The sequence below is a fragment of the Boleophthalmus pectinirostris genome, unplaced genomic scaffold, assembly GCF_026225935.1.
Source record: "Boleophthalmus pectinirostris isolate CB_2022bp ecotype Guang Dong unplaced genomic scaffold, ASM2622593v1 HiC_scaffold_16, whole genome shotgun sequence".
Taxonomy (NCBI): domain Eukaryota; kingdom Metazoa; phylum Chordata; class Actinopteri; order Gobiiformes; family Gobiidae; genus Boleophthalmus; species Boleophthalmus pectinirostris.
In genome coordinates, this window is record NW_026571095.1 from 14,534,026 (window position 1) to 14,559,490 (window position 25,465).

The following is a 25,465-nucleotide window of genomic DNA, read 5'->3' on the forward strand; positions in this document are numbered from 1 at the left end:
ACCGTATATATACATATATGAATGGACAAATATTCTAGCCTCTTAGCGTTTTGGCGGTGATTTTCCTACTTCACGGTGCATAGACCTACATCAGCGTATCAGCGTTTTCAGGCGTCCACACAGTGCTGGGTCAGATACGTATTCAAATGAATTTGTGGGAGCTGGCGGCACTAGATCATTCCGTCTCTGGAGTCGTTTTCAATTGGATTAGTGTGGACGAACACTGCATCCGCAACGAAAACGGCTCAAATACGTACCAGTGTGGACGGGGCATTAGCCTGATAGTGACGACATATAAGCACAATGCCCTACAGTGGAACATTCCAGGCAAAGCAATATCTCTCCATTCAAAAATAAGCAATTGGCGTGCCCATGGAAGATAATTTGTTTCATCAGATTTAGAATTTTAAATGTCATTGAATTTCTCAACTCTGAAAAAAGTTGTTTGAATTAATTTTATTCTGAAATTTTAAGTGTACAATTTCATTTTGTTTAATATTTAATATTCAGTTCAATTAAAATCATCTTTTAAATATTCAGCACAAATATTTTCAAGGCCTCAAATTCAACAGTCAAAATTCAGAGTGTTATATTCGGAGTGATTTGCAGGAAAGGTCCAAGATGCCAAGTCAGAAGCAATCAATCCAAAGTGATCCGATCTCATTTAGTAACAAATGGTGCAGGTAAACAGTTCTGATTGGTCAGAATTAGCCTCATCCAAACCTCATGTCTTTTATTTGTTTAGTGTAAACCCCGCCCACAGACGAGCGCAGCCAATAGGAAACAGCCCCTGTCCTCCTCGCTCACACAGGATCGATTGCTTTTGCCTTGACATCTTGAATTTTTCACTCTTGAAAAGCGCTTGAAAAGAGAGCTTGAAAATATCTGTGCTGAATATTTAAAAGGTGACATTTTAATTAAAAATTTCAAACATATTGAAAAAGTACACTTTAAATGTCAGCAACTAAAATCCAGAATAAAAATAATGCAAACATCTCCAAAAAATTCAAAGTGAGAAATTCAGCGGTGTTTAAAATTTACAATCTGATGCCGCTACTCAAGTGTTCAAGTGTTTTGTTTTTTGTTTTTTTATTATTTTAATTTCTTTCTTTGTATCCTTAATGGAACACGGGGAAAATAAATTAAAATAAATTCAATACTATCAAAGAGAGTTATGTGAAATGAAAGAAGGACGAAGGGGGGAAAAAAAGCAAATTGTTGTACATTTATAATTTGAAACTGCCATCTCTATTTGACTGTTAATAAAAATGTATAAATATCAAAATATTAAAATAATTTAAATAAAATAAAAATTTGAATTAAAAAATAATAATAATTCACAATCTGATGAAACAACTGATCTTTCATTCGTGCCCTTCACCACAAAAATTACATTGTGCACCCTTACAAGAAACTGTAAACTAAATGGAGGTCCAATGACAAAACAGTGCAATCCAAACATTCTTAAATCTTTTTTCATATTAGTTAGGTAATGAAATAACCCTGTAATCAACGCAGTGTTCTCCTTATTGGCAACGTCCTTGGCTGGCTCATTGATTTAGCCTGTATTATATTCCTACTCATAATCACAGACTCTTCCCCGCGATCGGCAAACTCTTTTTAACCGCAACCACTGATTCAATTTGAATGCATTAGGCTCCATTCAGCTCCGCCTCATGTATTTGCAGAGAGCCCATGAATGAGCCAATCGAATGTATTCATTATCCCACAGTGTCATTCTTCTCTACCCATTTGGTCTGTTTGTCTTTGTAAATATCTGACTCTAATGACTCCCCGACATGTGAGGAATGGGAGGGCGTATCTCCAGACCCAGAGGAGCTAGTCTGCACAAAGCGTTCACTGTCAGAGCAGGAGGGCCAATGATGATTTAGTTGGTTATGTAAAAGGACCGTATTACGTTATTTTCTGAACTGTTATCATTTCCTCAAGACAAAACATACCTGTGTTTTGTTTTCTTTCATTCACACATGTTTAACACAAGGCCTGTTCTTGTCTCAAACGGAAAACACTCCGCCTTGTTATGTCATGTGGCAATACAGGAGCCTTCACTAGAATCATTTGGATAATTCCAGCCCAGGAATTTTCAATTTCTACTGAATTAAAGAAAAAATGTAGGTGTTAACTTGAAAACTACCGCATAACATCACAAGGTGGACCAGAGTATTTTGAGACAGACAGATTATATGGACAGACATTATAACACGGTTTTATGCTCACAAGAGTAAATTTTATTTATAACTCAATCATTTTTCCTCCTTTTTTTCTTCTGTTTCAGATGGAGAACCTCTTTTTGTATGCTGTCCAAGCTGTGGATTTATACCTATAGACATACACCAGTCAGGCATAACACTATGACCACCCGCTCAGTCATCTTTATATTCTAGAACCACATGAGCTCTACTACACTGTCCCACATGCAACCAATTGTGAAGCACTGTGTCTTTTGATACCTTTGTAATAGAACCAGACTTTTTAATTCACATTGGCTAGAGATATTATACTTCACATCGCTCACTCTCTTCTCATCCTTAATAGACCACATTTTTAATTGAATTAAAGGTTTTAAAGAAACAACAATAGAATATGGCATATGACAGCGCGAGGCTAAACTCATTTCCATTAAACACTGAAAATGGAATGTTCTTTTTCCTACAAGACGAAAACATAGTACACTGTAAAATCTAATAAGGTCTTACTTGAAAACATCTAGGAAACCGATTGCCTTGAAATATCTGCCTAAAGTGGACTGTGAATTTAAAGTTGAACTCCAAGTAATTCCTCAGTGTAGTGTACAGTAAATTCCTCTTTCATCTAACAGGCACAGCAAGTTAAGTGAACTTTAGTTTTCATTGACAGAAGTCATTTTGTGAAGCTGTTGCCAACTAATCAGTCAGGTCCTTAAATCTGAACTATATAGTAACCTTTACTTTAAGAGTAACTTCATCTTACTTGGCAAAACCATCGAAATCATGCCTTGAATTGAGCAAGTAAATGTTACTTATATACACAAGTTTGAGTAAAAACAGGTTCTATTCTACATAATGCCATTTAGATCTGCATCAGGTACACGAGGATTTGAATACTTATTAGTCTTTGAAAAAATCATAGCAAAACTTTGGTACAGCTTAAGCTCAAACAAATCATAACATGTGTAACAATAAAATAATAAAGTTCAATCATTCCATGTCAACTCAACCAAGGCCCCTTTGGTCTCAAAAAATGCTGGAAGAAACAAAACAGGTGCACAGGTGTAATCGAGCACAGACTGAATGAACAGAGGGAGGATATAGGGACGGCCCTGGGAGGTTTAGGGAACGAGTGGCAGCTGTAGGAAAAACACAGCGGTAGCAAAAGAAGGACCGGAACAGACTCGTCTCATTCAAGTTGATCTTAGTCTAACTGACAAGTAATGTGCTTGTCAGTTTGTCGAACCCTAGAGTTAGATTTTACAGTGTAAAGGTATATGAATCATTTTGGTTATGTAATTATGTTTTTTTTTTTTTTTTCAGTCACTCAAATATAGGCTACTCTCTTATCATTAAACATTTCACTCTTTGTAGACTATCCCTGGACAACTTTTGATACAATACTGAACACCATAACCCCCCACAAGAACTCCATAACAGTCATCATTTTGACTTTATTTTACTGCAAAATATTCACAAACATAGAAATGCCTCGCCTCTCCAGTGGTCATAATGAAATGCCTGATTGCTGTTTACCTTCAAAACTGTGGATTTTACACTTTATACGAAGCACGTAACATATTCACAAGTACACCTGAGTCGACCACCGCTGCGAGACGGAACAGGACCAATTGAAGGGGACCTATCTTATGGTACAGATGAATTGAGCAAGCTGTTAGCTGTTAGCCTGCACTTTCACTCTTCTTCTTTTGTGTGTGTGCGAGTACGGGAGTGAATGGCAGCCATGTTTAGTGTACATCAATGTGTGTGCACCGGTACATCGTTTTCCTTTCTGTATAGCAAAACCACTTGTAAATTGTGAAGTATGTGTCAAAGAGTTTGTAAGATGTAACTTTCTGAGAACTATTGTACTAAAAATGCACTCAATAAACGCCTTGGGAAAAACAAGTCAGTCAATGCATGCTTCGTGACTCCGGGTTTGGTGATTCGGTTTTCATTAGCGCTGACAGGACCAAAGTTCTATGGGAGGGTTATTATCAGCTAGCGCCACTGTCAGAGAACTGCGTGACATGGAATACTCACTTTCAAATATGAAAGTGGAAATAAAGGGCCATTTGTCAGCAGCACTTGGCCTGACAGTCTGTGTTCAAACTGCTAATACACAAGACATCACTCGCCACATGAGGGTGTGAGATTTTTGACAACTGCTCTGGAATCGTTGTATGTATGGTCAGCTGGCAGACACAGACGCTTACAGTGTTCAATTATCAAATGAAGAACTAATTGAGGCAATGTTATAAGAATAATCATTTTAGATTTATAGGAAAACCCTTTAAACAGTGCCTCTGTCATCAGTTTCTACTAATGCAAATGTATAGAGCAATGTAAACCATCTCTTTGTGTAAACAGAGCTATTCTCTGCATGTCAAAGCTGTGACTGTAAAGTTTACATTTCTGACCAGATGTGAGCCTGGTCCATTACATAGGCTACTACACCGCACGATTCTTCTGCTGCTGTGTGGGCTAGTAGTTCAATGTTTAAAAAACTAGCCAAGTTTGAGGGTTTTATTTTATATAAATAAATATTTAAAAAATAAATATTAAAATGAATAAAAATATTAGTTAAGAGTGAATCTCACAGCACAATGGTCCATGGTTGAATCCAGAAACAGGTTTTTCTGTCTAATTTTAGCAATGCAGTTATTATAATATTACAAAAATAAATAAATACATTTACATTTTACAAATACATTAAGTAAGGTTTGTACTAGGCTAGTACATGGATGGGAGACCTCTGGGAAAGGTGTCACAGTGGGGAGCCAGTAGTTAAAACTGTCATCGTGTCTTTAGGCAAGGCACCTCACTCACATTGCCTAGTATATAAGCGGTGTGTGGGTGAGTATGGTTGGAGGAGCAGATGGCGCAGATTGGCAGCCTCGCTTCCGTCAGTCTGCCCCAGGGCAACTGTGGCTTATCCCCTCTACCTTTTTTTTTTTTGCTTCTTAACTTTTCTCTACATTTTGTGGCAAGAAGCAGTGTATACTTGTTCAAACTTATTTACCTGCAAATGGGAGGAACAAACCAAATGGTAAATTATCATTATATTATAGAAAAAAAAATCATATTTAGATGGATCATCTCTAGGCAAAATTGTCCATTATCATCTTCTATTTACAAGTCTATAACCTTGTATCATAAATACTTTTCACTAATTAGCCCAGGTAACAATGGAAACATGAAAGTAAAGGGAAATTGCATAAGTTGTGTAACTACTGGCCAGTCCATTTCACAGTGCAGTGTATTCAGTGTGGAGTATGCAACACAACTGAAGGTCATGTGGAGTCCTCGAATCGCTGCAGTAACAGTGAAAGTGATGTAATGAGCATTGGTTTGGCAATGGCTCTTACGAGAAGCACTCCCTAAGCCTTCTGGGTAATTGGGTCTGTTTGTCACTTTAATCAGAGTAATTAGACAGACAGAGGAAGACAAGTTTCCCCAAGACAAGCCTCTATACAATGTGCTATACATGCACGGCCATTTTATAGGTACACACTATTGAATCCTTTTAGATCCATTGAGCTGTGTAGACTACAGACACTCTCCTCTGACCTCTGCCAAGAACAAAAGCCTCTTCCCCACAGAACAGGCTCAAAATGTAAAAGATATATGTGTTTGTTTTTAATTCTTGAAAGTAAAAATTGAGCTGTTTTTGTTTTAACTTAACTTGCAGGCATTTAAAGGGCCTATACCTGCTATTTTCTGATTTATGTTTCCTTATCAAAAACATACCTGGAGCTGTGTTTTGATTTTATTCACACACAAACCCTGCGTACTTAGACTAAGGTCTTCTCTCAAATGGAAAACACTCTGTTCCACCTTGTGATGTCATGTGGTAATGCAGGAAATGCTCCACTGTTTTAAAACCCATATACACCTTCACTAGAATCATTTGGCTAATTTCAGCTCTGGAATTGTCAATCTCTACTGAACTAAAGGTAAGAGGTATCTGTTAATCTGGAAACTACCACTAGATGACATCACAAGGTGGAACAGAGCATTTGAAGATTCAGAGATGTAGACAGACAAAAAAAAACAGGTTTACTCAAACATGCGAATGAAACAAAAGACGACTCCATGTATTTTGAGGCGGTAACAGCATTATAACATGGCTTAAAGCTCACTAGAATCAGATTTTGTGTAATAAAAGACCTTATCTCCATACGTAACCTAAAAAAAACATACACATTCAGAATTGTCTTGTTTGTCTTTGCTAATTCAGAGTCAAACTGTGTTACAAGAATTGTGTTCCTAATAAAGTGACCAGTGATTTATCTACGTGTTTGTGCAGACTGAAAGAGAAGCAAATCCAAAGAGACGTGTTTTAACAATATCCTTTATCCCTAACTGTGTTTATCAGAGATTTGTCCGGTCAGTTCACTTTACTCTGTGTTAAAGTCAGAGGAAGTTTGAAAAGTGACTTCTCAGCAGCAAATCGTTGGCTTGATCAATATTCCTCGAGCAATCACCTGCGAAAAAAGGGATGGGTGCACAGCGGGGCCCCCTACTGAGCGCACGGGGGAGGGACCGCGGAGAGAGAGGCAATCGTCCAACGGGGCGGATCAGAACACAGCAGAAGAGAATACTGAGTCAAGGGCATCCACCAAGCCAAGCTAAACAGAAAAACAGGATATACAAAGGGTGCTGTCCATAGGTTTCAGGATGATGAAAATCAAGGAGAGTTACCATCGTGATTAACAGTATTTAAAACTAAATATTATATGCTTTGAATGAGAAAATGTCCTCAAAATGTTGCATAAAAACCCATGAATGGGAAGAGTATTGGCTTGCATTTGAATTTATTATGTAGAATAGATGATATATTAACAAATACTACTATTTTCTGTTAGCCTGATTCATCAGCCTGTTATACTTCACAGAAACCATCTGACCTCGCAGTATTAGGATTCGTTCACTCGATGGTAGGCAGGTACTTTTTTTAATTTAACCAGTCACAGTTGTTTGATCGTGACATATGTAATGAGCCAAATCTCATAGGTAGAAGGGCAATAACGTCTTGATAAAATTCATCAAACTTTCTCTTTGTTCCAGCTTTAAATCCTCAATCTTGGGAATCGTTGCCAACACAGAATGTCTGGCTTTGTCTACATCCATCTCGACGCTTTGTTTACTGTTGTGCTGTTCCACAAAAGGACCCAGACAGACGCTTTAGTTTGACGTCATGACTTCACAGCTCTTCGCTGATTGGCCGGTGTGCAGTCTACAACTTCCGGGGTTTTTGCAAACCGTCTAGTGTATTTTGATTCCTGACCTAGTCACTGGAGAGAAATGAAATTGAGTGGAGGCACTAGGTGGTGCCAACCTGGCTAATTCTCTGTTGTGTGGACCAAAATTAAACTGTGCTTTCATTTTCTTTCATTAATTTGTGATTAAAAAACAAAACAAAGCAAAACAAAAATGAATTAGTTTTTAAAAGGTATACTAAAAACACTAAGAAACTAAATATGGTCAGTTGACCCTGATAATCAATTCATGGGTTAATTTGAGGACATATTTCTCTTCAAAAGATACAATATTGAATTGCTTATCACTATGGTACTAGTCCTAGATATAACTAATATTTACGTTAATCTTCCTGTCCCTGAAGTAAATATGTGTTTACAAAAAGAAACGTTGCATTGTTAAATCATGATTATAGACTTTATATAACCCGCGATCTACTGTGCTCCAAATAGGAAATGAGCATGGGGACGCGTCCACTCTTAAAGTGTTCGTATTAACCCGCTGATGCTGGTATTTTTATTTCACAATTTTGTCTGTAATGAATCTCTATTCCTAAAATGGAAGTCAGCTCCAAATTCACCTCATAACCTCCAGCACTGAGAGCTTCATTTGACTGGAGTCGAACACTATGGGTGACGTCACACTCCCTTAGTCCACTTCTTTATACAGTCTATGCTCATGATACTTTCATTTAGACAGCCAAGACATCAAATATTTGTTTTATCAACTTCACATCCATCGTAAATCTAATTTCCATCCCCAAACTCGACCAAAGTGAGTGGTGTTCCATATTCCATTATAGGTGCTAACCTCTATTACACTTTTTAAATAGGCATGCGTATGAGCAGCGCCGTATGAAAGCACACGTCCGTATTCATTGATTCAACTCTGGAGCTCATGTTAGCAGACAGACTGCAGGGCATGTCTCAAACGAAATGTCAAAAAACAGCAATGTTTGAGAAATTTGTCATACTTATTTTCATCAGCGCTCTGTCTTTGTAAAATCAGAATAACAAACTCATACAAGTTTTCAGGGGACTGAAAATCAAAGCAGATAATTTTGAAAATTGCCAAATAGGACCGACAATACTAACATAACTTTTACTATTTAAAATATGCTTGATTTATGTTCATTTTAAACTGTTAAACTGCAATGGTCCAAACATATTCTGCACTTATTCATTCATGAGTTTACAAGCACTTTCCTGATTCTAGAAATGGACTTTTAATTCTTGGTTCACTTTATAATTTAATCTTTTTATCTGTACTGGTGTGAAACTAATTTTACTTTATTGCATGAAAAAATGTACTGTGATACTTGTTTATGTATTATAATGTACAAATAGCAACTAGTTCATGTTAATTATGTCAATACAAAATGAAGTTCTTTCAGTGTAGCAGCAGTGTATACTTGTTCAAACATATGTACCTGCAAATGGTACAAGCAAATGGTAAAGTATTATAATATTATAGAAAAGATAACATTTACTGTAGATGGAATAATCTTTGGGCAAAATTGACAGAAAGTCCTGGTTTCAGTATGAGCTCCACATTCAAACCAGTTGCACATATATGATGAGGGCTGGTGCTAATATGATAACGCACAGGGCATGCCTCATATGCAGCTCAATGACACACAGGTCTATTATTTTAGTCTTCAGTAGATGGTGAAATTGAATGTCTTCATCTCAAAACGGAGCGAATGAGACGAAAAGCACGTTTGATTTGATGTCACCCGGCCGCAGCCCATAAACCACACTTAGACCTGAGCGAGAGGGGACGGACACTGTTCTGCCAGTGAAATACGAGCCTACGTCATGTCCTTTATATCGGGAGCAATAAGCCAGAGGTCAAAGGTCCTCCTTGAGTTATGATTATTGCAGCCACAGGGGAGAGTGTGGTGTAGGGTTTAGGGTTTAGGGTGCGAGGCATGTCTCACTCACCCTTCAGCTGTCACACGCCCTACGCAGAGGTCAAGCTGCTATTGACTGACAGGTGTAAATAATGAGCCAGGGTCAAAGGTCACCAGTCAACATGAGTGTGGACGCAGCTGCAGTGGGCTGTGATTCCATACGCCCGTGTACTGAAACATTCCAGCAGTTATCGCTTTCAGTGCAGGATTAAGACACTGTGGGAGTTTGAAGGCCTGCTGAAAAACTACAAAATAATGTTCAAAGTGTGTGCAAAGACATACATGGTTCAATTTTCAAATGGAAAACCCCACTGTAATAGAGGCTGCTCAGGAAAATCTGTACAATTTTATCTTGCCCATGACAAGACAGATGAGCTCAGAGGCTCTGACCCTGATGCCTGTTGACAAGTTTCACGAACTGTGGCTCTTTGATTTCATCTATTACAATTTTATTTTATTTCTTTTTATAGCACATAAGACATGAATTTACATGAATCCAGTACACAAAAAATCTACTTCATGACAGCAGTTAAAGATGCATTTTGTGCCTTTTCGAGGGGAGAATCTGCTAAATGCTTGTGCCATGGCAATTTCATCTCCATGGACAACAAGGTTGCACAAGGTGCAGACATGTGCACCTTAAATTGTAGTGAAGTTTATTAAAATTCTGTCCATTGCAGGAGCTGTCGAGTGCAGATATTCATAAGTATTTATGATGTTTATGTCACTAGTACAGGAAAAATGATCTACTGTAAATCCTGCAGTGAAATGTGGCGTCCGGGGTGAGAGCAGCTCCAGGTCCAGAGTGAGAGAGCACCATGGCTCCCACAGCAGCTGACAGAGGAGGGTTTCTGAGTGTCCCCGCACCACGACTGAGATGGTTAGTGGAGTGGACAGAAGAAAGTAACACAGGCCTGGGAATGAGCCGTGGGCGTCTGTGGGACTTATCGTTCAGCATTCCTGCTCTGCTTTCATCACTGGACTTATGTGAAGCACAGGGAACAATGAGCTACCCAGGGAACACGCTCTGCTCCTCCTTTAACTTCTCCTTTTCCTCTGAGTCTTTAGCTCTGTTCACAACCATAAATATGACTGTGATGAGATCAGAACATTTATGTCACAGTGCATATGCACTACAATAGGGTAATCAAAACTTATCTGTCCCCAGAGTCCACTGTAGAGGCCCCAGACACGAGTGACTACCATGGCAATGATGTACGAGTAAGTCCATAACTGTTGTCTCATTACCACAATATTTATAGTATCTTTCACTCAGATAGCTAAGGTGGTATATACTTAATCAATCATGGCAATGGAGTGGTTCACCGTGGTTCACGTCACTAACTGGCTGGTGACACGTTTTAATTTTAGCTCAGTTTTGAATATTGATTTTTAGGATTTTAACCAAGTAAAAATTGTGGCTTGGTGCAGTTCAAAAATGCAGTAGGACTGTTGGGTTGTGTGAAATTAGCCATATTGTGTTTTGTTTTGTTTTTTCCTGTAAAGTGTGGACCTCTAAGATGCTACAGACTTTTTACACCAAGTGTAGCAAAAGACATTCCAGGGGAAATACTTAAAGGAAATGGCCCATCTCTTGGTAGAGGCTTTTCCTGTTATATTCACCTGGCTCCCTGCAGGACACAGAGGAGTCTTCCACCTCTTCAAACTGTATGTAAAAATGAAATATTCCTTTAGACAAGCTGAAAATACAAGTTGGTTACAGACAATCATTCACATTGAAAAAAAAAAAAAAAAAAAGAAAAAAATCAAAACATTTTGAGGAAAGTCCAAAATGATGGACATTGTCCACTGCCATTACACCCACCTACAGGCGAACCTACATGTCTGTGTGTGTTGTTAGCATTAGCAGTTAGTGTGTACTTATGCTGTTGTGTCCCTCTCCTCTGTCTTTAACAACCCATCCACTCTGTCCCCTGAGAGCCACTTAGCCTGTCCTCCACACTGCCTCCGGAGCTACAGCTCACCCACGCACGCCCTCCATCATAAGAACTGCCATCTGGACACTGTCAGTAAATACACACATCCACACACGTGAAATATAGGCGACATACAAAGTCACACAGGATGACGGAGGCAGCTCTGTATTGACGCAAGAAGTTGTCAAAGGCAATCGAGCAGAAGACATCAATGCAAACACCAGGAGGTCTACGGAGGTGGCTAACGACTGCAAGAGGGAGCCAGAGGAGCAGGGAGAGGGGAGTATGGAGCAGAGCTATAAGTAATTCACCAGGATCGACCAAATCTGAAGGAAAAAAAAAAACTGAAGAAAAGCTGGATGATGACTTGAGCATGCAACACCAGAATGTAGATGCAGAGGACAGGGAACAGCCAGGAGCAAGAACGCAAGACTTGGTCCACTCAGGTGCTACAGGTGTTGCCATAGGCGCCATGGCAGGAAGAGGAAACATGAGGAGTGACAAGAATGCAGTTAGAGAAGTCTGGAGACATTAAAAAGTAAACATAAAAAAATGTATAATAATTCATTTTACTTAAAGATGTCAAATTCATTGCTACTGAGATTTTATTTTTCTGCATATTTTATGCATTATACCAGTCTGTGAGAATTCAAACTGACCTAACCTAACGTGGGCACGTCTGACAACAGTTAATCTGTTCAACTGTTCTATATCACGATGCTGTGAACATCACCATAAAAACAGGTAAACAAATGAACAGAAATAACTAATGCTTTAAACATCCACAGACAGCCAAAATGTTGTTGACTTAAAAGTGAAATATTTTCATTTTGTAGGGTCATTGTATAAGAAGATTAAACAAGTGTACACAGTGTACACAGAGTCACACACTGCTCCTCATTGTTTAATCCTTACATATTAAAATGGAAGAATTCAGAAACTTCTTTTGCCTTTATGTCTCCATAATACATTTAGTAAAATCTTTCTTTAGTACTTCAACATGAAATTTAAAAGCCTGACACTTTTAAGATGGTAGAGACTGATTATTCATCAGTTATACTTTAATATCATATGATGAACCCTGAGAAATGTAATTAAATATTACATTTTGACAAACACTTTCACCTTTGTAAATATTGCATTATAAATAAACTTAAATAAAAGCAAAATCTTTCTAAACATGTTTCTTGTACTGATGTATTTGTCATACACATACAAACGCATACTGTTTTATGATGCCATTCGCTCACACACAAACAGTTTTATTTTATTTTACTAAGTCAGTAAATGCCCACAATGACAATAATATTATAGAGCGTGCTGCATTTTCCCACTGGAGCCTTGAAAAAGCCAGTTAATATGGAGATGGTGTGGCAGCCTGACTGTGGATACCATTATACAGTAGCTGTGCTCTCAGTGCAGGTGGCAGGTGCTGGTTAAGAGCCGTAATGACTGCCATCAACCAGTGCTTCATAACTGCATATACGTCTTTCTCGCATCCGCACCATTATAAGGGCTTCACCAATCAGACATAATTGTGAATGAGCCATAATATTATGACCACCAGACCAATACAATGAAGACAACATGTTCACTTGCATACTAATATCCAGAGTCTTTAAATAATGGTTTTACTGTATTGCATTCACTTTATTAACACTTGATAACCATGGAGTTATTGTTTTGCCTGGAATGGCAGAACAGCATTAAACTTATCTATCGCCACTGAAGTTTTGAACAAAAATTGTTCAATTGTCTGTATTCTGTAGTCCCTCCCTTCACTACAGGCTACAGGACGTCTGTGGCATTCATAAAAATATGTTTTAGACACTTGAACAAGAACATTGCTCACACTTGTTTCATTTGCTCTTTTTCACTGTTGGAGATCATATACGTAGTATGTCAAACAGCTCTCAGCTGATCTGGCTTCTACAGTGGTGCTTTCTGTGTGCCTCTCAAACACACAGCAGAGAGAGTCCACCCGGCCTCCAGCCCTAGTCTTTTTAAATGATGAATAACTTAAGACAACATTCAAAGAACAACACATCACAAATATAGCCCACATTATGCCAGTTCAAACTGCGTGGTCAAGCTGGTGCTCCTAAGAACACTTGATGCCATGAGCCTTGTGTGTGTACTGGGAGCAGGCGCAGTGTATTTCAGTTTTTATGTTAATGGTAATAGGTGCACTTTAATGAACTCATTTCCATATCAGACCATTCCCAATGTCATCCTCAGAAGAAGTGATGACGCAGGTTTGAACATAAAGCCCAAGTCAAGTCTATCAGTTATCTGTGTGACGCAGAAGCCTGCAGGCCAACTTCATAGCAAATTTACATAGGTATCTTCAGGACCATTCACTCATTAGAGGAAGGTCAGGATGGTGTGTTATCTGTAGCATTCACCCGTCAACCTGCGAGGTCAATGGAGGGAAATGCATTTCCCCAAGTTAAGAAAAATAGAGCTTAACTTCAGCACTTTGAGGCTGTGTCAAGGCATCAAGAAGTCTTTAATAATTTAACAACAGGGCAGGGTGGCAAATTTAAGGCATGATAAAACAGTCTGACATATCTTTGGGAATAGGCGAAAAGAGAGGATTTCTGTGCTGTGGTGGGGCAGAATTAGAAACACATACTTTAGCCACTTAAATAAAAGAAGACATTTGGCATCACTGGAAAAAATCTATCAATGAAAGTAAATGCAGTATTTTTATAATGTGTCAATTTTGTTCTGTGATTACATTTTTTTTAATGTATGAGTGCATAGCCGCAAAGCCATGGATGAAAAAAATACGAGTCTGGGGTGACTGGTGGTCATGCTGCTGCAGTGGACAGTTCCAGCATGCAGCTGGAACAGCAGGTGAGGAAGGATATAGCTATAGTAAGAGGTCATGGTACACTAAAGCTGTCTTCAGACAGATGCGTCAGAGCATCCTGTGTTTTGTGGCGTCAGTGTGGTGAGAATCTGCCATCAACATGCTGCGTCTTGAGAGTCTGACACCAGAGTTGGATGCACCACGTTAACCAATCAGGGACTACTCTCCAGTGAGGTAGCAACATCATTATCCAGAAGAAGAAAGAGAAAGACCCAGGAGCCACAAACACCAAAACAAGACATGTACGCTGCATTATTACCATAGTATAAATATATGTACGCTGCATGGTCCAATCATTACAAGAGACGTCAGACAGTAGGGGGCGTAAACTTCTCCTACTGTCTGACAAAACCAAGTTAAACAGCCTACAAAACACATTGCAACATGATCACGTGGTGCTTCTGAGGAAGGCTACAGGAAGTAGCTGAAACATGTTATGCAATTAAACAAACTCTCCTGTCTAACTGAAAGAAAAGCTCATTCTAAGTTTATAACTTTTACCAAAGTTATGGTATACTGTTATTGCAAGGAAATGGATGCTGTGCATTTGACCCATCCTTCAGTATCGCAGGAGTAGCCTGTCAGAAGCAAAGGGCTACAGCAGTGCACACGAGGACCCATCTTTAGATAGGACTACGAAGTGATTGGTTATTATTGGAAAGTAAAATGTAACAAAAGTTACAAGTAAAAAATATGTAGTAAAAAATTGTTGTAAAAAAAAAAGTTCCTTATCTGAATTTAAGCTTATGAAGTTTGACAGAGCAATGGGAAGCAGATAACCTTCACCGCACACTGCTCCTCCTCCGAGCACAGAAAGCTTTTGTGTGAACTCTAATTAGGAAGACCTTGACACGTGGATCTCCCTCCATTGTTCCTCCTCATTTTGGTGGGAAAATATTTCATTGATTTGTGCGGTAGATCGAAGGTGAGCGGGCTGTGAGGAGCTCTGGGTGGGATTAGGCACTGCGGGGGGTTCTGTGATGGGCGGGGGGGCTGGTGATGCGTACAAGATATCGGAGCAGAGGGGGTCTTCTGTCCCCACTCACAACCTCTGTACTGTCTCACCTTCACAAGCGACCAATTACAGCTGTGATCTCCAGACAGTCGACACCACTTCCTGTTTGTGCTGTGAGGTGAAAAATCTTTCTCACTTTGGAAACAACAATATTCTGTCTTGTGTTTTGTGTGAGAAGTGACTTTGCTTCTGATCAAACCTGGCAAAAGCGTCTCACTGACAGGTTCTACACATTCTCCATCTGAGATGGAAAAGGCACAATGCCCTATGGAAAGAATGGTAATTCAAACTTTGCCATCCTCAAATACACAAGCGCTCCCCTCTGCCTTTTTTCATCAGTACAAAATAATGAATATTTCTTCTACAACAGAACCTACCTCCATCCGTCTGTGTTGCTATCTTTGTTTTCTGATTCACTTTTGGCTTCTGCCTAAACCACAAGGTTGATGTGACATTGGTCCAACACAGCATCAGAAGAAATGTTGTTGTACAGTGTAAATCAAAACTTATACTCATAAATACCTGACAAACCTTTTATACTTTAATTGATATTCCAAATATTACAGTCCATATATGTTTCAGTGCTTTGTTCATGTGGGTTGCAACGAAACAGATCAGTTGCTGTGACTTAATAATGCAGTCACAACAATGCAATGCCTTTCTATGAAGGCTGAGAATGTGATCAGAACACAAGAATAAATGCCTAAATCTGTATTTCATGTTGATATAAGTGGAGCTTCTCCTGCTTGTTTCTTGGAGTACAGCTCTATGTGCACACACACAGTGTGTACCCCTGTCACTCTCCACTGTCTCTAACTGATGCCTTTGCCCTGCAGGTGCCAGCTTCTCTCAAATGATTATTCCCACCACAATGAAGATTGCTTTTGGTAATTATATGTATCCTAATTCAATTTGATCAACTCCTTGGAGACATAAAATCTCATTTGACCCAGGTGCTGCATGAATCTTCTCAGGCACAAAGCACAAAAGTCTTCTTCTGTATAGATCTGTGATCTGAGCACAACACATGTGTTTACTTTGTCTGGTAAGTTACTGATTCCAGCTATTGATTGTTTTGTAATCATTATCTTTAAGAAGACTCTTTGGTTAAATGATTCATTTTCGATACCTACTGTAAACCTAGCTCTATTTTGCATTGTGTTTTTGGTGTTCAGCTGCACATTGCATTACACTTTGTCAGCTTATTAGCATATTTGTTCAATTCTATCTCAATCCAATCTTGTCTGTATAAAAAAGGATATTTGTAGGAATGAGCCCCTGAAGCAGCTGTGTGCTGTTGATAATAATGATGGAAATCTAGTTCTCTTTTGATGCATGGATGCTCTTTTAGATTTAATAGCCATATGCTGGGGCTGCGCTGGGGTTTGCACTGTTATTGTTGTGAATGTTTCTAATCTTGGACATCAAACAAACTTTCCAAGGCTACCCCTGACTGGGTGAGGAAAAAGAGCAGCCTGTGTATATGAGTGCATCTGTTAACAGACTTTGAAAACTTCTCATAACTATAAGTGGATTATGTTTGGACTTAGATTTAGTCACATGTACATATAGAAAACCAAATTTCTTCCACAGTCTAAACTGCATGTAAACACAGGATGCATGATTGAGAGGTTGTTATTTAAATTACTGCCACAAATATAGTCCCTCCATGATGATTACCTTGCACCTTATTTTAGTAAACCTATATCATTCCCCTTAGAATTACAGGGTATATTTAAGATTTTGAAGTTTAAAGTTCTGACCACTCAACATCACACAGAACCTTATAACTCTATAAGGGGACATATTACTAGAGTAAGAGTTATTTTGTTTTGAACATTTAAAAATTCAAGGAAGCACAACATATAGTTTCTATACCTGGAAAGACATTCAAAACATGTACATTTAACTAAAAAGAAAAAAAAAAGTTAAAAGAGTAGGGAGAAGCATATCTTATCTTAATCCTACCCTTAATTTACAATATTTCATCTACATGACATTCTTTTGTCTTTTGTCTGTCATCACTTGCAAAGTAATGTCAGTCTTCACCACCAGTTTGAACCTTCACTATACAGTAGATTATAGTTTCTCTTTACAAACATTAGAGAAAAAAATGTTGCTACTTATTCAGAATTCACAATTACCCTTTGTATTTTTAGACCTGAGCGCCAGAAGCTGGTAAAGCAATACTCTTAGTGGCCGGGAAGTGAAATGACACGATGTGACTCGCCCGTAGTGACCAGGGACCCTCGCCATGACGAAGCAATGCACCAGAGCTTTCCAAAAAATGTATAGTTTGTTAGCCCAAAAAGAGTGGAACATTGTTTTCATATCAGAATGTTATTTCTTTCTTTTTTCCCCCCAAACCAACTCACCTATTTATCACCCAGTGAACAATGATGAAAACTTATGAAATTCTGACAGCTGTTAAAACTTGCGCTTCTCTAAGTTTTGTCTATTTCCATTTTAGCAGAGCATTAAATACGTCACGACCAAATAGCAGCGATTGGTTAAATGATAAAAAAGTACCCGCCTACCGTCAAGCAAACGAAATCTAACACTGTGAGGTCAGACGGTTTCTACGAAGTGAAACCAGTTGATGAATCAGGCTAGATCATGTCAAGACAAGTAAAAAATATTATTACACCAACGCCATGCGCTCCACCGGGGGCAGCAATATTGGATTAAAGTTTGCTAAGCATGACTCAGCATACAAACTTCGATTTCAATGAAATTTGAAGCAGTTCTTAAACTCTCCTCCTTAAAGCTACTTAATGTGAAAAAAATAAAATAAAATAATGATATTTGGCGCATTAGCCAGATATTATAAGTTAGTTAGCAGTTTCTAAGTTAATACAATGTTAGGGTTTTCTCTCTGTTGTGGACATAAATAGCGATGGGAGAACATGTAATGTGGCGATTTAGAAGAATAGTTACGGCAGATATCTATCAACCGAAAAATGAAAGAATGGCAGTTTCTCCTCGCCATTTGTATTGATTTTTGATCTGTTCAAACAGCGGAGTACACAACACTACGGGATTTTCACAGTTATATAAATAAAATTACGACAAAGCCCTATAGATTTGGGACAGTTGCCATGGTGATTCCTGCCAGGTGAGCGTGAGTCACGTGAGCACAGGTGGCGTATGTACCTCTAAATATGGCGCGCCCCGGTAGGCTACTGAGGTGAGGTAGGAGAGCTGCCACCGGGAGCCAATGGATACGCGTATTTCTTTTGTGACAGCATCGGTTCTGTTTTACGCTCTTTTAACGCGCATTTAGCCAACAGCCAAAGGGAGATGTTCAAAAGTAATCGCTGCACCTTCAGGACACGCAGGACTCAGGAAAGCGTGCCAAATGTGCAGCAGCGCATAGATCACTACGTCAGCATGTCGAACCACGTGGAGGAGTCCAGATAAGTTTTACCTGTTGCCTGACCAGCCAAGACCGTACGCGCTTTTACAACTTTACTGCTTTATAATGCTTATTCCATTCGGAACGGGATGTTTGTGAAATCCCTCAGTCGTCCAGGTAGGATCCATAACAAAGGAGAAAATCAATTATGCCAATTAGACAAACTGAATTGAATTTCTCTTTTGCTGTTGGCCTACATTTCCCTATGTTATACATTTCCCCTTGAGATACGTTTACCCTGACTTTCCCTTTTTGCGGTACATTTCCCCTTTTGGCGGGATGTAGGAGGTTATGGCTGGTCACGCAACTTCACCTGTGTGTGTCTGTGAATACGAACCATTATCGCAATATCGCAATGATATGTTTGTGTTTTTGTTGAACTGTTGATGAAGAATACCTGTTTGATGTCATTGTCTGTGCTGAAGTTGTCCCCTGCGCTGGTTGATTTTTATGCAATGTGTGGTTTGAATAATGGGTTTCATATGACATTTGCTGCAGTGTTTTTGTTGAGAGGAAATGCTGTATTTTTTAACATTCTAAATTTGTCTAAATGCAATGATTCACTAAAGAAATGGAATATAAAAGGAAAAACCGGGGTCAAACCATGTGGCCTTGTGTCCTGAAATTTTCTGGTAAAAGGTAGCACAAACTCAAAGAGGCCTCTTTGAATGAAGTTGAAAACCAATGCAACTATTTTTATCAATAAAATGAAGGAAATTATCCTAGAAATTAACATGCTCATGAAATAAAACAAAATGTGTCTCAAAAATCTCTTGGTACTTCGAATTCCCACTGCTGCTCAGTACATGTCACTGCCACTAAGACAAAGCATAAAATTGTGGAAAAAAACAGTTATCAAATGTAATGAACTACAGTGAGTGATCAAGAGCTGTACACTGAGAAATGAAATGGGACCCAATAACTCACAAAAACAAGATTTATATGATGTTAATGCCATAAACAGTGAGGTAGGCATACTTTACTAATTTAGAATTTACTTTTACTTACTGCTTTTAAATTTGACCCGTTCTTCAACCTCTACCGCTGCTCCAGGACTCATTTCCGGGTCTTGAGCTTTGGTCCAGACCATCAGGAAGACCACAGGTGAATAAACTATCATGCTAAACTATACTAGCCTTTAACAAAGAACTAAGCTAAAATATACTCCTTGCCGAATACTTCTAAACCATGCTAACTTCTGTTGCGTACTGTCTGCTAAAATACATATGCTCGTCTTTGGGTGCTGCTAAGCTAAACCATGCTTTGTTGAATACTGCTAAGATGAACCGTGCTAACTTAAGTTGTGTTGCTTATTGTTACTGACTTCTCTTGTGTTTGCAGGTTGGGGTGGTGTCATCAAACACTTGTACAGGTAACACTGGTTTATTATTAATGTTGTTAATTAGTTCATAGTTAATGTTAGCTGATTCTACTTCATGTCTTGCAACTGTGAGATATGAAGATCATCTGCGACAACTGTAGCAGATGTTAGTTTATACGGCTAAGGCTAAAACCTCATGTCTGTCATATGTTACTCATTAGCCCTTAAATTTTGAACATTGCTAAGCTAAACTATGCTAACTGTAGTTGTGTACTGCTAAGCTAAACGCTGCTGTTACATGTCATTTACTAACCCTGTGGTTTTCAGGTTTTACGGTGGCGTCTAACCTTTTTTGTTATTTTAACAGGGAGCAGATTTATTGTTATGCTTATTTCAAACTGCTAAACATTTAGGCTGCTAGTTTATTACCTGAATACACCTAAAGATAAAACATGGCTGTCATACATAATGTTACTGACTAGACCTTAAGTTTTTAACATTGCTACGCTAAACTATGCTAGCTCAATTAATTCATAGTTAATGTTAGCTAAATCTACTTCATGTAGACATGAAACATGAAGATCATTTGTGGGAACTGTAACAGATGTTAGTTTATACAGCTAAGGCTAAAACCTCATGTCTGCCATATAATGGTACTGACTAACCCTTAAATTTTGAACATTGCTAAGCTAAACTATGCTAACTTTAGTTGTGTACTGCTAAGCTAAATGCTATTCGATATGTCATTTACTGGTGGTGGTGGGGTGGTGTCTAACCTTAACATGCTAATCTAACCTTTTTTCAGGTAGCTCTCGGATGTGTAGACTACTGAAAAATAAACATTCACCTCTATTTGAAGTCAAAAAGCCATAAAAAGGACCCAGGAGATGAATTAACTGCTGAACTAATCAAGAATGGAACTTTTTTTTTTTTTTTTAAAGAGGATATACCCAAAAATATGGAATGAATGAAGAGAATATAAATAAATAATAAATGGATCCAAAAACTTAACTCACCCAAAGAACGCATACACCTAGAAGTGCAAAAATTCAGCACCACATACGTCAAAGTCAAAAAGAAAATGGAGCGCTGTGGATCTAGCTATGAAAGTGCAAAAGCTGAACAGTGACTAAACCATTATATTTTTTGAAAAATGGATTGCACAACCCACAACCAAACATGTCCTGGGACTAATTTGGAGGAAAAGAATCTAACCTAACAAAAAAGTTGAATGAATGAATGTTGATCACAGGACCCCAAAGGAAAGAAAGACAAAGGTTGGAGGCTGAGAGAATGGCACAAGACGGAACCAAATGGAGAAATGTTCAAACCTGATAATTAAAAAAAAACCCTTTACTTTATTAATCCCTTGTGAGGGGAAATTCACTCTTTGTATTTAACCCATTTATCATCAGCCAAGTGTTGCTGAGGTAACTTCAGGAGGATTGAGCTGCTGCTGTACATGTGAGTGCTAACCACTCAGCTACCGTACTAACGGAGGATCATATGCATACATTACACACTTTGAATATTCTGAAAGTCTTGGTTTTGGTCCAAGGGTTGAGGCCCTTTTGTGTTCTTTTCTTTTCCCCTTTGTGACTTTTGTGGTCCACACTGGGCCACACATGGACTGACTGCAATTGTTCAAACCCAAACATTTGAACATTTGGTTTGTGACTGAAATAATCTTACAGGGATGATCTCACTCTGTTGCTGGTTTCACAGGTTTTATTGGTCTGTCCATGCAGACTTAAACCCGGTAGGTATTTGTGAGGTTCTCTGAACTTTGTATCATCTCAAAAGAAGGTCTGAATATCTTGAGGATTCATGTTACTCTCTAAGGCTTTGGTTTTGAGCCTAAACTGGTGTGTGCTTGATTCTAAACATTGGCACACTTTTATGGAGACTGCGTGGTCTCCTTGGTCTGATCTGATCTAAATGTGGATCAGATTTAAACAGTGATAAAACATGTGATGATCACAAGGGTTTGAGACTAAAACCCCTGATTCCAAACTAACACTTCCACAGGTTTAACTATTTTTTTAAACTTTGCTTAGTCAGCTCAAGACAGACCTGGTTCAGACCAAGAGACTGACCTTGGTTTTCTCAATGTGATGTGTTTTGTATTTGATTTTGTCTGAACTGGTTTAAATGTGGGTCAGATTTGGACTGGTTTATTGAGTGTAATAGCTCTGGTCCTAACCCTTACACTAGACTGAAATACTGGTTAGTTTAGAATAACACTTGCACAGGTTTAACTGATCTTTGTTGCTGTTCATCCAGGTCTGAACTGACAATCTTTGGGTTTTGAATGTGTTTTGTATTTAGTTTAGTCTGAACTGGTCTAAATGTGGGCCAGATTTTGACTGGTTTATTGAGTGTAATAGCTCTGGTCCTAACCCTGACACTGGACTGAAATGCTGGTTATTCTAATCTCCTTCTAAACTCTTCCACAGTTTTGCATTGTTAATCGTCTGTTCATTTTAACCTTAAACCAGTTTGAAATATGTTGACATTTCTCTTTGAACACTGTAATTTAACACAAGATTAAGTCTCTTACTACTGTTGTGAGTCATTACTGCCATTTTGTATGTTGTTGTTTTGATGATTCTAACACTTAACTCTTCTGAAATCTCTTCTCGTTGCTGATCTAAACTTTAAACTAGTCTTCACAGGTCCCAGAGGTTGCTGTTTACGGTGAGTATCTGCACTCACTTATTAACGTACTAAACTTACAAAAGCATGGGCGGTGGGTTTAATCCAGCCACAGAGGGCGCTGTGTCCCTCTGTGCCAGTCCCCAGCCTGGACAAATGGAGAGGGTTGCTTTAGCGTAAAACCTGCCACCTTTATCGTGATCACACATGTTTGAGTAACCCTTTAATATTAACCTGTCAACATCTCCAAAGATCAATGCTCTATTCTACCTTGTAACATCATGTAATGGTGGTTGTAGAGTTAACTGCTACTTTTTTTTATCTTTAGTTTAGTAGAATGGTGATTCCAGGACAAAACTATCCAAATCATTCTTCTGAAGGTGTATGGGGTTTAAAAAACACAGTAGAGTAATCAGAGTTTTCTGTTTGAGAGAAGAACTCAGCCTAAATCTGATTGGTTTGTGTGTAAATGAAATAACAACAAAAACAAAAAAGCTTGTATGTTTTTGATGAGGAAATGGGATTATAGCATAGATCAGAAAATGGCCTGATATGGGCCCTTTAAATGGGACAGGAGTTAGAAGCATTCATTTAAACACTCTGCCTTTGTCTTTGTTCAAGAACCTTGCTTATGCCATTTTATTAAATAATTAATTTGCTTTTCATAAAGACACTATCACATCAAATAGAAATTATTATTATTATTATTATTATTATTATTATATTATTAACAACAACGATTCATTTTTTTCCATATCATAAAGCCCTGATCAGAACTTAAACATATTCAACTTCAAACAGGGGTCTCCACACTTTTTCCTCTGGTGAGCTCCTTTACCAAACAAAAATGTCAGAGAGCTACTAATTTAAGCAGTCTAAAGATTTAAAACATAAACCATTATCCAATTATTAGTGGATAAAGTCACATATCAAAATATATATATGTATATGTATAATGGCCAAAGGCAATAATTTAATCAAATTTGTTATTCTGCACAATATGTATAATTCAAAAACCCCTTGGTGAGCTACTTGGAAGGGGATAGAGAGATAAAAGTTGACTGACTTAAAATCTAGTCAAGACCACTATTGAACCTTTTACTATTACATATCATGTTTGTATTCAGTCCTCTTTTGGTCCCTTCTTATCTGTTTCCTCCATTGTCCTTGCCTCACTCTCTTCTTTAGGAGCTCCACAGGCTTCAGTGAGGTCCATCTGGCTGCTGGCCACTCTGGACTCACTCACCGGGGACTTGGGTTTCCTGTCAGAAACCTTAAAGCTCCTGACCTGTAATATGGAAGAAACTGAACATCTGCTTACAGCCAGGTAGTCAATGGAGTCTGATAAATTCCTTCTGACTGTGATACTGGTGGAGGAATGTCTGGAATGGTTTCTACAACTCTTTCTTGCTGTCCAGCCTGTCTTGAAGAGTCTTGAAATTGCTGTGCTGAATTTCTAACAGTTGAAACTCCCAGCATTTGTCCTGAGACGCATGGATGGAGTTTATATTCAAAATTTTCCGGCCGCTGGTTTGGTGTTTGGCTAACCTGCACCAGTAGTGATTTGTAGTCCACTTGCGTGGAGTCAACATGTTCTTTTGGATTGAAGATGATGCTAATCATAGTTCTCTTCTTTGTAATTTATGCCTTCAGGACTTGGTTCTTTGGGAAGAAGTACCAAATAGAATATCGAATGTTGGAGTTATGCGCTGTGGCTCCTCTAGCTCATTTGGAGGGCTGATTGTCATTGTTCTCACTGACCTACATTTGGTCAGGTGAGATGATGTAGTCTGTTCTTCTTGTGGATAGCATTGCAAGGATTTTGTTTGTTTTGGAGGTGGTGATGGACGAAGTCTGTTTTGATCTATGAGTTTGTCCATTATCTGTGTACTTCCAAGTAAATCTCTTGACACTATTTCCTGACTTGAGTGAATAACTTCTGCTCACATGGAGAGATCAAGATGTCCACACAAGAACCAGGTCTGGATCTGTCAATGCCACACACGTCCAGGCTGTTGCTGTCTTTGTTCAGCGCAAGGTGAGTTGAGTGTACACTCCTCCACATTTTTACTTTTGTCCTCTTTCTGTTTCTGAGCGAACTCCTCTATGTCCATGTGGAAGCAGTAGAGGGTCTATAGTGAGACCAGAGGAATCCCTATGTTCAGAAAGACTGACCGCTCTGATGTAACTTTGATACGTTCATCACTGGACAACTGCCGCTCATCCTCCTTCTCCCTGAAGTACTCCTCCACACTCCATACTCCTCAAAGTCATACAGGTTTTTCAGCTCCGCAAGATTCAGCCTCAGCTCTGGGAAGAAAAACAGGTTTCATCATATTCATGTTTTCAGTCTGTGCTCTGTTCATCCCCATCCAAAACCTTCTTGGATTGAATTCTGTGCCCTTTTGACAAACAGTTGATCTATTATCTGTGTAGATTTGAGACCATTTTGAACAGCAAAGCTATAGTAGCTGATTATAACAGTGTAATTTAAAGAATATACTGAGGCTGCGGGTCTTCTTGTCTAGCTCCCTCTCCTGTCTCTTCTTGGCAAAGTGCTTGAACAATCAGCTCTGAAAGATGTACAGGTCACTGAGGATGATGAGGGGAGGAGGAAGAATGGGGTGGTTGTGGAACGTCATGATGAGCTGGTATTTCTGGAACTTCCAACATCTGGTTCGAGATGGACTTCACATCAAAAAATGTGTTGCTGTGGGAAATGGAGGGTTCACAATGAATAAAACGGAACTCTAAATAGCAACTTTACTGTAAATATTCTATGTCTCTAGAGGTCAACAAATGCTTGATAATGACTGATAATGACTTTGCAATGAATGAATCATTTCCTGAGTACCAAGGGACATCT

At 38.7% G+C, this 25,465-nt stretch overlaps 1 protein-coding gene across 2 annotated transcripts in view; it reads left to right on the top strand.

The window, feature by feature from the left end:
- The window catches only part of LOC110159937 (ephrin type-B receptor 1), a 282,975-nt gene extending 278,860 nt beyond the window's left edge, over positions 1–4,115 (top strand). For both annotated transcript variants that reach the window (XM_020924537.2, XM_020924544.2), the window contains exon 17: positions 2,297–4,115. The gene's annotated coding sequence lies outside the window, so the exon portion shown is untranslated. The remainder of the gene's footprint in view (positions 1–2,296) is intronic.
- The last annotated feature ends 21,350 nt before the right edge of the window (positions 4,116–25,465 follow it).